This window comes from Mixophyes fleayi, chromosome 6, assembly GCF_038048845.1.
Source record: "Mixophyes fleayi isolate aMixFle1 chromosome 6, aMixFle1.hap1, whole genome shotgun sequence".
NCBI classification, from domain to species: domain Eukaryota; kingdom Metazoa; phylum Chordata; class Amphibia; order Anura; family Limnodynastidae; genus Mixophyes; species Mixophyes fleayi.
In genome coordinates, this window is record NC_134407.1 from 125,107,038 (window position 1) to 125,118,879 (window position 11,842).

Here is an 11,842-nt window from a genome sequence, read left to right on the forward strand (position 1 = left end):
TGTGCCATAATATGAATATAATATGAAATAACAGATTTTTGTCAGGTAAAGTATTCTTTAATATTTTTTTTTTAACATTTTAAAACTCTTTCTTATAACAATCTAGTTTTGTGTATCTCTTTCACTGTTTTTATTTGAGTAATAAGTGCATGAAATATTTGAATCCCACGTGTGTGTGCGTGTCTATATATATCGTTTTCCAATAAGCATTGTCTAAGTGATTTCTTGTGTTTCCAAAGCACAAAATAATTTATTTAGCAGATGCAAAAGTTAGCAGTTCAATACATAATTATAATACAGTACAGCCGATACCAAAGATACATACATACCTCCGCGCCCACCTGCACTAGCTGCGCTCCGCTGGTACCAGCTTACAGTACTTCACTGCAGAATACTGTGGTCAGAGAATGACTGAAGCCAGTACCAGCAAAACTGTATTATATACACTCAGTGTTACAGAGAAAACAATGCAGATGACGTGGCTTGCTTCTATAGGCCCAGAAACCAGTTTAAGCTAGTCTATTCACAATACACAGTCAGTAACATTTTAAACATTTATTCCCTAACATCGCTAACTAGAGTGTGCAATGTACGATCCCTTCGATGAATGAACCTGGCAACTGCGGATGAATAGAGGATTAAAATGATACTAAACATGACATGTTTCCTGTAATCTGAACCTTAAATATCATATACACATATAACATGTACATATAACCTTAAAATATATATATATATATATATATATATATATATATATATATATAAACTAAATACCATCTGCTCATAAATCATTGGGGAATGGAACCATATATGAAATATATAAATAACTAAATGTGAGAGTGCAAGTGTGTGCGTGCGTATTTTACCGGGTGATCGCGCCATGCAGCGTGTTACGTGGCATACTGATCGCAATCACACGGTAAAACAATATTAACCAATATACTTTCGTTCATCCAATTATATGACTTCGACAGTTCCACCCTTTGATAGTATAATAAACTATCACCTTAAAGATTTTATATGCAGGATCTCAGTACCAAGTTTCATTGCTCTGTAATGTAAGTCCCTCTTGGTGTATGACCACGCTGTCTGTAATTCTAAACAGGTTACCATAAGAGGGAGTCTTAATCCTCAAAATAATTTTTACTTTTACTATAGACCGTATACCTCTGAAGGTTGGAGATAACCTTTCTGTATGCCCTTCAAGGGTACAACAAAACATGCAATACATTATTTGGAAGGCTACAGAGTGCAATAGAACATGTATCAGTAATATTGAATATTCTACTACAGTTCTTCATGTCTAACAGGTTCATCCGTCCAACTCATGTCATTAAGCTCAGATAACATTTAAACACTTCATGTTCACCAATAACATCATCAACCTGAGTTAAAATATACATTCCAATAATATCAACATTTCCTTTCTTCAACATTTGTGGGGCGGGCTATTGTCTGTTCGTTCTTCCCAGTCTTCCAATACTCAAGTTTCTTTGCACGTGAAACAGTGATCGGCTTGCCAAATATTGGGAGACTCCAGACTAAAGGACCTAGGTGTCGTACTTTTCCCCTAGTGACCTCCCACCCATAATTCGGGTACCGCAGGAATATTTAGTGGAAACAGAACTAGTCCTACTCGATATAATCTCTGAGGCACGTGAGAGCACATCCAGCACTTAGTTTGGTCTAAAACCTTACCAACCCAAGAATGATAATCATTTTCAAGGATGTCTGCTCAAGTCCGAATATTACTGGACTGGTATCGCTGGATGTACCTCTCTTCAACTATGGGGTCAACGTACTTACGGACGCAATACTCCACAGACAATAGCCCCTCGCACTTTCTCCAAGTTTCAAGGTTTCCAAATTTTCCTTTACCCCTGAATTGAATAGAGTGATTGGCTGGACCAATTGTGCTACCAACTTCTCCTTCATTCTCAACTACTCAATATCACTACCTGAACCAGCCTCTGTCACCTGTCTACCATTGAAAGGATTGACTGTCCTGAAAAGAGAATGAGATGAGAGAAACACAGAACAGGAAAAACTACCACTTCATGCTGGACAACTGTCTTAGTCTTTGGCTCAGGTGTTGCTAACTGCATTCATGATTGTAGTTGGAACCTTCTCTGGGTGTTGACTCCTCTGCAGTGGATCTAATGGGTACCGGTGTCTCTCTGCTACCCTTCAGTACGTGATGCTGGTAGCCCACACTTAGTACCTGTCTGTCAAATAACCTGAGCATAGGGAATCACTGTTCCACAACTTACTCTCCCGGTCTAACACCCTGACATTTAGTGTAACTTTTCAGGAGACACATTCTCGGTTGCTGTCTTACTATTTACCTTTCCTTTCAAGGTCTAGACTAGTCCCTCAGTTACAAACTTATCACAAGAAAGTCCAAAACATTTCAAAAGACGACAGGTTTAGAGGCAGTTCAGGTGTAATCTTGATAGTGGGGAGGACTATTGGCCAAAGCTTCCAGCAATTTCAATCAAGTTTCAACCCTTATTTTATTCAATTTGTTCTAACTAGTGCCGTTACTTTATTTTCACACTGGTTTGTGGCTAATCAAAAAGTATGTAATTTGTTATCGCTGCTCATACATAAATACCCCTATCACCTTTTATAACTCTAGGGCTATCACATTGAATAACAAAAAGCTTTGAGTATGACACAGTAATACATTAGAAGAATTTCAATACACTTTTACTCAGATATATTTCATCGTAACACCAGTGTATACTTGAGGATCCCGCAAGGTGGTATTTGGATGATGTGGATTTGTTTCACCTGGAGAAATTCTTCATGTAACACAAATAATCATATATTAATTAATATGTGTGTGCATGCGCATGTGGGTGTGTGTACACGGTTTAAAACAATACAACGAAAAACAAAACATAGATTTGTCAGCTGTCACATAAAACCCTGCTGTCTATTTGACAGCCATTTTCGCCTTGGTGTGACAGCCATGTACAGTCGTGTGTGTAAGTATGGACTTTACTAGCAGCTTGTAACGCTCCGGTTCCACAGATAGTAACTGTTTCGTTACCTGCAGTCCATTCATCTAGAAACTGCCATGTTCCAGCATCAGACATTCTCCAGTTCATTCATTCAACTACATTCAGATCTGTGCAGGTGCAAGCCTTTAGCATTTCAGGACCTCCTCCCTCTTTTTCATTGGCTAAGCACTTCTGGAGCACTATTTAAACCTCCTGGATTCACCTGTCTGATGACTGTTCTTCAAGCTCACTTCCTGCAGCCTTTTGTTCTGGTTCCTGTTCTCCTTGTGGTTTGCCTGTGTTCCAGTCTGCTTTCAGTTCGTGGTCTGTGCTAAACCATCGCTGCTCCAGTAACTCTCTTGCCATCTCCAGTGTACTTTATCGTGACAGCTCCGGTTCTCTCATTGCTACCACTCAGAGCCGCTACTACATCTGTGACTCATCAGCTGTTACCATGGGTTACCTCCGCTACTCCAGCCTGCTCTCAGTCTCTGGCCGTGTTGAACTATCGCTGCTCCAGTGCCTCTATTACCATCTCCAGTGTACATCATCTTGACAGCTTCAGTTCTCTCATCACTACCACTCAGAGCCGCTATTTCATCTGGGACTCATCAGCTGTTACTACGAGTTACCTCCGCTACTCCAGTCAGCCTTCAGCCTCTGGCTATGTTGAACTATTGCTGCTCCAGTACTTCCATTACCATCTCCAGAGTACTTCATAGTGACAGCCTTTGTCCTCTCGTTGTATACCACAGGACACCTATTCTTCTAGTGACTCATTGGCTGCTGACCATCAGCCTGTATCATTGTTGTGCCTGTATTTATATCACTCGACTGTGGACTCCATCATCTCCATCCACTTCACCTGGCTCCCCCACATCGTTCTGCTATACACTCACTCACGGGACCGCGACCTGCAGATTTGGTGCAGCCAAGACCATACCTCCTTGCGGGGGTTCCTTGTGAAAATCACCTGTCTGTTTAACTCCGCGCCCGTGGGTGGGCCTAGCCACGTTCAGCAGAGCCTAGGGATCAATTTCCTGTAAGCCAACCGTGACAGTAAAAACAGGCCAAATGTCTGATCCCCCGATGGAGCCTTCAGCAAAAGACTTGCTACAGCATCTAGTTTCACGCATCGAGCAACAGGATAGGATCTCCTGGAATAATGACGCCTCGGTAGCAAGACTATCAGACAAAATGAAGGGCGTACTGGCACCCCAAGAACTTCATACCACTCTGGATGGGATAATCTCTCTTTGTAATAAAGTGGACCTTCGCTTCCGCGAAAGGTCAGCGGAGAAAGAACATCCTAACTGCTCATCCTTCAAATCTGCTCTTCGTTCCCACTCAACCTCCCCTACTCCTGAAGAGCATATGCAGATCGGGAGGACCCGGTTAACATCCAAGGAGAGGGATAGGAGACGTCTTAACAAGTTATGAATTTATTGTGGCGAGCCGGGCCACTTTCTGAATTCCTGTCCAAAGAGGTCGGGAAATGCCAGTCCCTTGTCTGCTCCGGGGAGGTCAGACTGGGGACATGTAAATCCTTCCCATCCTCCGCTTGTTTTCTCACAGTCTCCGTATTATGGGGTTCCTCTGAAGAATTCTCTCAAGCACTAGTGGATTCGGTTGCTGCGGGGAAATTTATTTCCTGGTCTCTAGTATCTTAGTGTTCTATTCCTGTGTTACCCTTAGAGGCACCTGTTACCATCACTGCCATTGATGGGTCTCAACTCCCGGGAAGTATGGTTCGCTACCAAACTAAACCACTTACTCTCCGTATTGAGGTTCTGCATTCCGAAACAATCTCAATCTTTGTTTTGCCGCACTCACCCACTCCCATTATCTTAGGTATACATACTCCTAGCTTGGATTGGAGTACCTCTGAAATTCTGGCCTGCGGATCTCATTGTCAGTCCAACTGCCTAGCTCTAGTCAAGCCAGTTAAGATTCTATCTTCCACTACCAAAACGTTTCTCCCAGGATTACCTCATCAGTATCAAGACTTTGCGGATGTATTCGATAAGGTCCAAGCTGAGCTTTTGCCCTCCACCGGCCTTGGGATTGTCCAATAGAATTGCTCCCGGGAAAGGATCCTCCCAGAGGAAGAGTCTTTCCAATTTCCCAGCCTGAAACCTCGGCCATGTCAGTATTTGTCAAAGAAAATCTACAGAGGGGCTTCATCAGGCCGCCTGTCTATCCAGCTGGAGCGGGCTTCTTTTTTGTCAAAAAAAAGGGACGGGTCTCTCCGCCCCTGTATTGATTACCGAGGTCTCAATGCGGTCACTGTAAAAAACTGGTATCCTATACCTCTTATCACCGAGTTGTTTGACCGCATCAAGGGGGCCAAAGTCTTCTCGAAACTAGACCTACAACCTGATCCACATACCCTCCGGAGATGAATGGAAGACAGCATTTAATACCCGTGACGGTCATTACGAGTACTTAGTTATGCCCTTTGGACTTTGTAATGCTCCAGCTGTCTTCCAAATTTTTATTAACGAGATCTTCAGAGAACTGCTCTATTCATCTGTGGTCGTCTACCTGGATGACATCCTCATCTTCTCCCAGGATGTTCATTCACATCACCAACATGTCATTGAGTTTCTGTCTAGGCTCCGGAAGAACCAACTGTATTGTAAGTTAGAGAAGTGCTCCTTTGAAGCTTCCTCCATGCCATTTCTAGGGTATATCACCTCCGGTTCTGGGCTACAGATGGACCCTGAGAAGGTTCGAGTAAATCTTGGATTGGCCACATCCCGCCACCCTCAAAGCGGTGCAATGCTTCTTAGGGTTCTCAAACTACTACAGACATTTTATCCAGGGGTATTCCACCATTGTTGCCCCCATCACAGCCCTCACGAAAAAAGGGGCCAATACCAAGAATTGGACGGAGGAAGCCTTGGAGACATTCACATTTCTGAAACGGGCCTTCTCTTCTGCACCCATCCTCAGACACCCCAATATCTCGCAACCATTGTTTCTAGAAGTGGACGCCTCTGCTATTGGAGTAGGAGCAGTACTTGCCCAGAAGTATCCTCCTAACAAACTTCTTCCCTGTGCCTTTTTCTCCCGCAAGTTTCTACCCGCAGAATGGAATTACACGATTGGAGACAGGGAGCTGTTGGCCATGAAGTTGGCTCTATCAGAATGGCGTTATCTTTTGGAGGGGGCTCATCATGTGGTTTCCATATTTATTGACCATAACATTTTTCTATACCTAAGGTCTGCTCAGTGCCTCAACCCTCGCCAGGCTCGTTGGTCACTGTTCTTCTCTCGTTTTAACCTCTGTGTGACTTTAAAGCCAGGTCATCTTAACAAGAGAGCAGATGCACTTTCCAGGGCCTTCAACTCTGACCTGAACTCTGATCTACCTCTCAGTCGTCCCATCTTGGATCCTAAATGTTTGGTAGCACTCACTACGATCAATTCTCCTCCTACTGGGAAAACATTTGTTCCTGCTTCTCTTCGGAAAAAATTACTCCGCTGGTGTCATGCCTCCAAATTCTCCGCGGGGTTTCTCAAGACCTATGAGTTGATATCCCGCTCCTATTGGTGGCCTACTATTCGATCAGACGTCAAAGATTTTGTAGCTGCTTGTAACATATGTGCCCAACAAAAAAGTCCTCGTGCGAGTCCTATGGGTCCATTACATCCCTTGTCCATAGCCACCAAGCCCTGGACTCATATCAGTATGGACTTGGTTACTGACCTTCCAAATAGTAAAGGATGCAATACCATCTGGGTCATTGTGGACCGCTTCTCTAAGATGGCCCACTTTGTTCCTCTCACAGGTCTGCCATCTTCATCAGTCCTCGCTCAACACTTCATTGAACTCTCCCATTGAAATTGTATCTGACAGAGGGGTTCAATTCACCTCTAAGTTCTGGCGTGCCCTTTGTAAATCTCTCGGTATACAACTCAACTTTTCCTCGGCCTATCACCCACAATCCAAAGGCCAAATTGAAAGAGTGAATCAGGATCTGGAGACATTCATCAGGTTATTCTCTTCCGCCTCCCAGGAAAATGGGTTTACCTCCTGCCATAGACCGAGTTTGCACATAACAATCTCTTCCATGCGTCTTTTGCTTCTTCGCCATTCTTTACGGTTATTGGGCTTCATCCTCTGTTTCCCAAATTTTCTCCTCTCCTACCCACCCATGTTACGGCTGTTGAGGATACCATTCGTGACTTTTCCACCATATGGACTAAAGTGGTTGTAAATCTTAAAGTTTTCCTCTCGTTATAAGACATTTGCGGACAGGAGGCGCAGAGCGGTTCCAGCACTCAAGGTGGGAGACAAGGTCTGGCTATCAACTCTGAATATTCGCCTCAAGGTTCCTCCATGAAGTTTGCTTCTCGCTTCATTGGACCCTATAAAATACTTCGGGTCATCAACCCAGTGTCCTACAAGCTTCAGCTGCCCGCTTCCCTTCATATTTCCAACTCCTTCCATATTTTGCTTCTCAAACCCCTCATTATCAACAGGTTCTCTGTTCCAGTATCCACCTCCACAGCACCCACATTTTCTCAGCAACAGGAATTTGATATCACACAGATCCTGGATTCCAAGATCTCCAGAAGAACCTCCAAGTATCTGGTAGATTGGAAGGGCTTTGTCAGACGCCGTCCCCGCGCCTCCACGCTAAGCCGGGACGGACGTCTGTCTCTCCCTGAGCGCCCCGTTGCTAGGCAACGGAGACGCGTCTTCCGGCGGCGTGGTGCGCATGCGCGCCCATCGCCATAACAACGGGACGCGCTGCTAGCTTCCTGTCGGCGGTCAGACCGCCGAATCTCTGCCCACCAATGAGGCTTTAGGACTTCCTATATATATCCTGCTCTGACATCACTAGGATGCCAGAGCAACTAGTTATCTAGCCTCCCGCGTTCCAGCGATATCTTCATTATATCCTACCTGTTGATTCCTGTTACTGACCCGGCTTCCTGACCTCGCCTTTGGATTCTCCCTGTGTCCTGTCTTGTTACTTCGGTTTGATCTTGGCCTGCTGACTATTCTCTGCCTCCTGATTCTGTACCTTATCTGCCCGCTTGGTTCTGACTCGGCCTGTACGACTACGGATTTGCCCCTTACCTCGCAAGTAGCTATCTGGGAGGGCCGCGACCTGCACGTTGCTCGCTGCGAAGTCCAAACTTCTTTGCGGGGGTCCCTGGTGAATACCGGCGGCGTGTTAGACTCCGCGCCTCCTTGTGTAGCGGTGCCAATACTTGCAGGTACTAAAGTCACCTCTGTGACAGTTTGCTCTGGCCATGTCAACCGAGTCGTCTAATGAACCTTCAGCACGTGACCTTCTACTCCATTTGGCTCATAGAGTTGAAAAACAGGAGGCTGAGCAAGCACAGTTGCTTCATTGCATTCAAGGAGTCGCCGCACGTCTCGAGACCCTCCAGACCTCTGTGACTGCAGCTCAGAATGTTCCCGTGACTACTTCGGCGGCTGCAGCGACCTCCTCCTCTCCTGCCGTGGCATCCACTGCTGTTTTGAGACTCTCCCCGCCGGAAAAGTTTGACGGAGAGCCTAAGAGATGCAGAGGATTTCTGAATCAGTGTCTTATACACTTCGAGTGTAATCCAGCTTCGTTCCCCTCTGAACGCATCAAAGTGGCCTTCATCATTTCTCTATTATCCGGACAGGCACTCGCCTGGGCTTCCCCCTTGTGGGAGCGAAATGACGCAATGCTTTCTAACGCCTCTACCTTTATTGAGACCTTCCGTAAGGTCTTCGTTGAGCCAGGTCGCATATCCTCAGCTGCCTCCAGTCTCCTTAACCTCCGCCAAGGATCCATGACAGTCGGTCAGTACGCCATACAGTTCCGCACCTTGTCCTCTGAACTCAGTTGGAACAACGAAGCCTTAGTAGCGGCATTCTGGCAAGGGCTGTCAGATCGAGTTAAGGACGAGTTAACATCTCGGGAGCTTCCTACTGATCTGGATTCATTAATCACCTTATGCAACCGCATTGATCTACGCTTCCGAGAACGTACACAGGAACGTTCCGCTTCCAGACGGACCACTACTCGCCTTGCTCCCATGTTCCAAAATCAGGAGGAACCGATGCAGATTGGCCGATCTCGGCTTTCCGCTGAGGAACGTCAGTGACGTTTCAAATAAAATCTGTGCCTATATTGCGGGGATCCTGGTCATACCATATCCTCTTGTACTAAAAGACCGGGAAACGCCCCCTCCTAGTCAGTGGCAGGGAGGCCGACTTAGGAGTTGGAGTTACTACTCCCTACACTACTGCTAGCACAGATTGCCTCATGCCCATCTGCTTGGATACAGCTGTCGGCCCCTTTGAGACCCTAGCCTTTGTGGATTCCGGCTCTACCGGAAATTTAATCTCTGCCACTCTGGCATCGCAACTCCAATTAAATACACCAAAATTGCCTCAGCCGTTATTTCTCACCGCGGTGGATGGGAATCGGACCTCCAACGGGTCGGTTTCCCACATCTGTTCTCCTATTCGGCTGACGGTAGGGGTGCTACATTCTGAACTCATCGAGTTTTTGGTTCTTCCTCGTTCTGTCAACACTGTCATTCTAGGATTACCTTGGCTCAAGCTTCACTCACCCCAATTTGATTTGAATCGTGCTATGGTTACCTCTTGGGGCCCACAATGTTTCAAGTCCTGCCTGTCCGGTCTAAAACCTGGCCACTCCACTCTTCCTTGTCGACGGACATCTCCTCAGACTGAATTACCATCTTCATATAACTCCTACCGAGATGTGTTCTGAAAAACCGCAGCCGAGACTCTACCTCCTCATCGGGCCTGGGATTGCTCCATAGAACTATTTCCTGATAAACCGCTTCCCAAAGGCAGAATATATCCATTATCTCTTCCCGAGAATGCTGCTATGTCTACCTATATATCTGAGAATCTCCAGCGTGGATTTATCAGGAAGTCTAACTCTCCCGCAGGCGCGGGATTCTTCTTTGTTAAAAAAAAAGACAGGTCATTACGGCCTTGTATCAATTACCGGCGATTGAATGCCATCACTGTTAAAAACAGATACCTGTTGCCACTCATCTCGGAACTGTTTGATAGGATCTCCGGATCTAAGATCTTTACTAAACTAGATCTGCGAGGAGCATATAACCTCATTCGTATACGCTCTGGAGACGAGTGGAAGACTGCCTTTTGCACTAAAAGAGGGTCACTTTGAATATCTAGTGATGCCCTTTGGATTGTGCAACGCCCCTGCTGTGTTTCAGTCTTTCATTAATGAGATTTTTCAAGACCTTCTCTACGTCTCTGTAGTAGCTTATCTAGACGACATTTTAATCTTCTCTCCAGATTTGGCCACCCATCGTGCTCATGTAAGAGAGGTCCTATCCCGTTTAAGAACAAATAAGTTATATTGCAAACTCGAGAAGTGTGTTTTTGAGGTATCACAGATCCCTTTCCTGGGTTACATTGTATCTGGAGTCGGTCTGCAGATGGATCCTGTGAAGTTATCTGCTATCCTCGAAGGGCCTAGACCGTTGGGACTAAAGGCAATTCAGAGATTTATTGGATTCGCCAACTACTATCGGCAGTTCATACCTCACTTTTCTTCCATCATTGCACCCATCACCCATTTGACCAGAAAAACAGCTAATCCTCAAGTTTGGTCTCCGGAAGCTATTACCGCCTTTGAACTCCTCAAGAAAGCTTTCTCTTCTGCTTCAGTGCTTGCCCAACCTGATCAGAACAAACCATTTCTAGTCGAAGTTGATGCTTCCTCTGTTGGTGTCGGGGCAGTCTTGTCGCAAGAATCTATTTCTGGGAAACTAATACCCTGCGGTTTCTTCTCTAGGAGGTTTACCCCCTCTGAGTCTAATTACTGCATCGGAGATAAAGAGTTATTAGCCGTAAAGTCTGCACTCGAAGAATGGCGTCATCTCCTGGAGGGCGCTCTCTACCCGGTCACTGTACTTACCGATCACAAAAATCTCATCCATCTTCGGGAGGCTCGGTGCCTGAATCCCCGTCAAGCCAGATGGTCCTCATTCTTTGCCCGGTTTAATCTCAGACTCACCTACCGTCTGGTTCGCTAAATTCCAAGGCTGATGCTCTGTCCCGTTCCTTCGATATCTCTGATACTCCACACTCGGTAGAACCCCCACCGGTCTTAGAACCTTCTTGCATTGTGGCGATCACTCGGATACCTCCTGTCGGTTGCTCCTTTCTGGAACCACACCTACGTCTGAAGGCGCTCCGTTGGGCACATACCTCTAAGTTTGCTGGGCATGCCGGATCAGAGAAAACTCTTTCATTGCTCTCTCGACAGTACTGGTGGCCCACCATCCGTACTGACGTCCGGGAGTTCGTAGCCTCATGCACTACTTGTGCTCAGAATAAAGTACCTAGGCAACCTCCCGCAGGACTGTTACAACCTCTTCCAATTCCTGATCACCCTTGGTCTAGCATCTCAATGGATTTCATCACCGATTTACCACCGAGCAACAGCTACAACACCATCTGGGTCACTGTGGACAGATTTTCTAAGATGGCCCATTTCGTTCCACTAAAGGGCCTTCCAACTGCAACTAAACTAGCACAAATCTTTATTAAAGAGATCTTCCGCCTCCACGGTTGTCCTCTGGAAATAATCTGACCGTGGCGTCCAGTTTATTTCTCGCTTCTGGAGAGCCTTCTGCAAGGATTTAGGTATCAGTCTTAAATTCTTCTCTGGGTATCACCCACAGACCAACGGCCAGACGGAGCGAGTAAATCAAGATTTAGAATTGTTTCTTCGTTGCTTTTCTTCACACAACCAATCCAATTGGAGTTTTCTGCTGCCTTGGGCCGAATTTGCCCACAACAACCATAATCA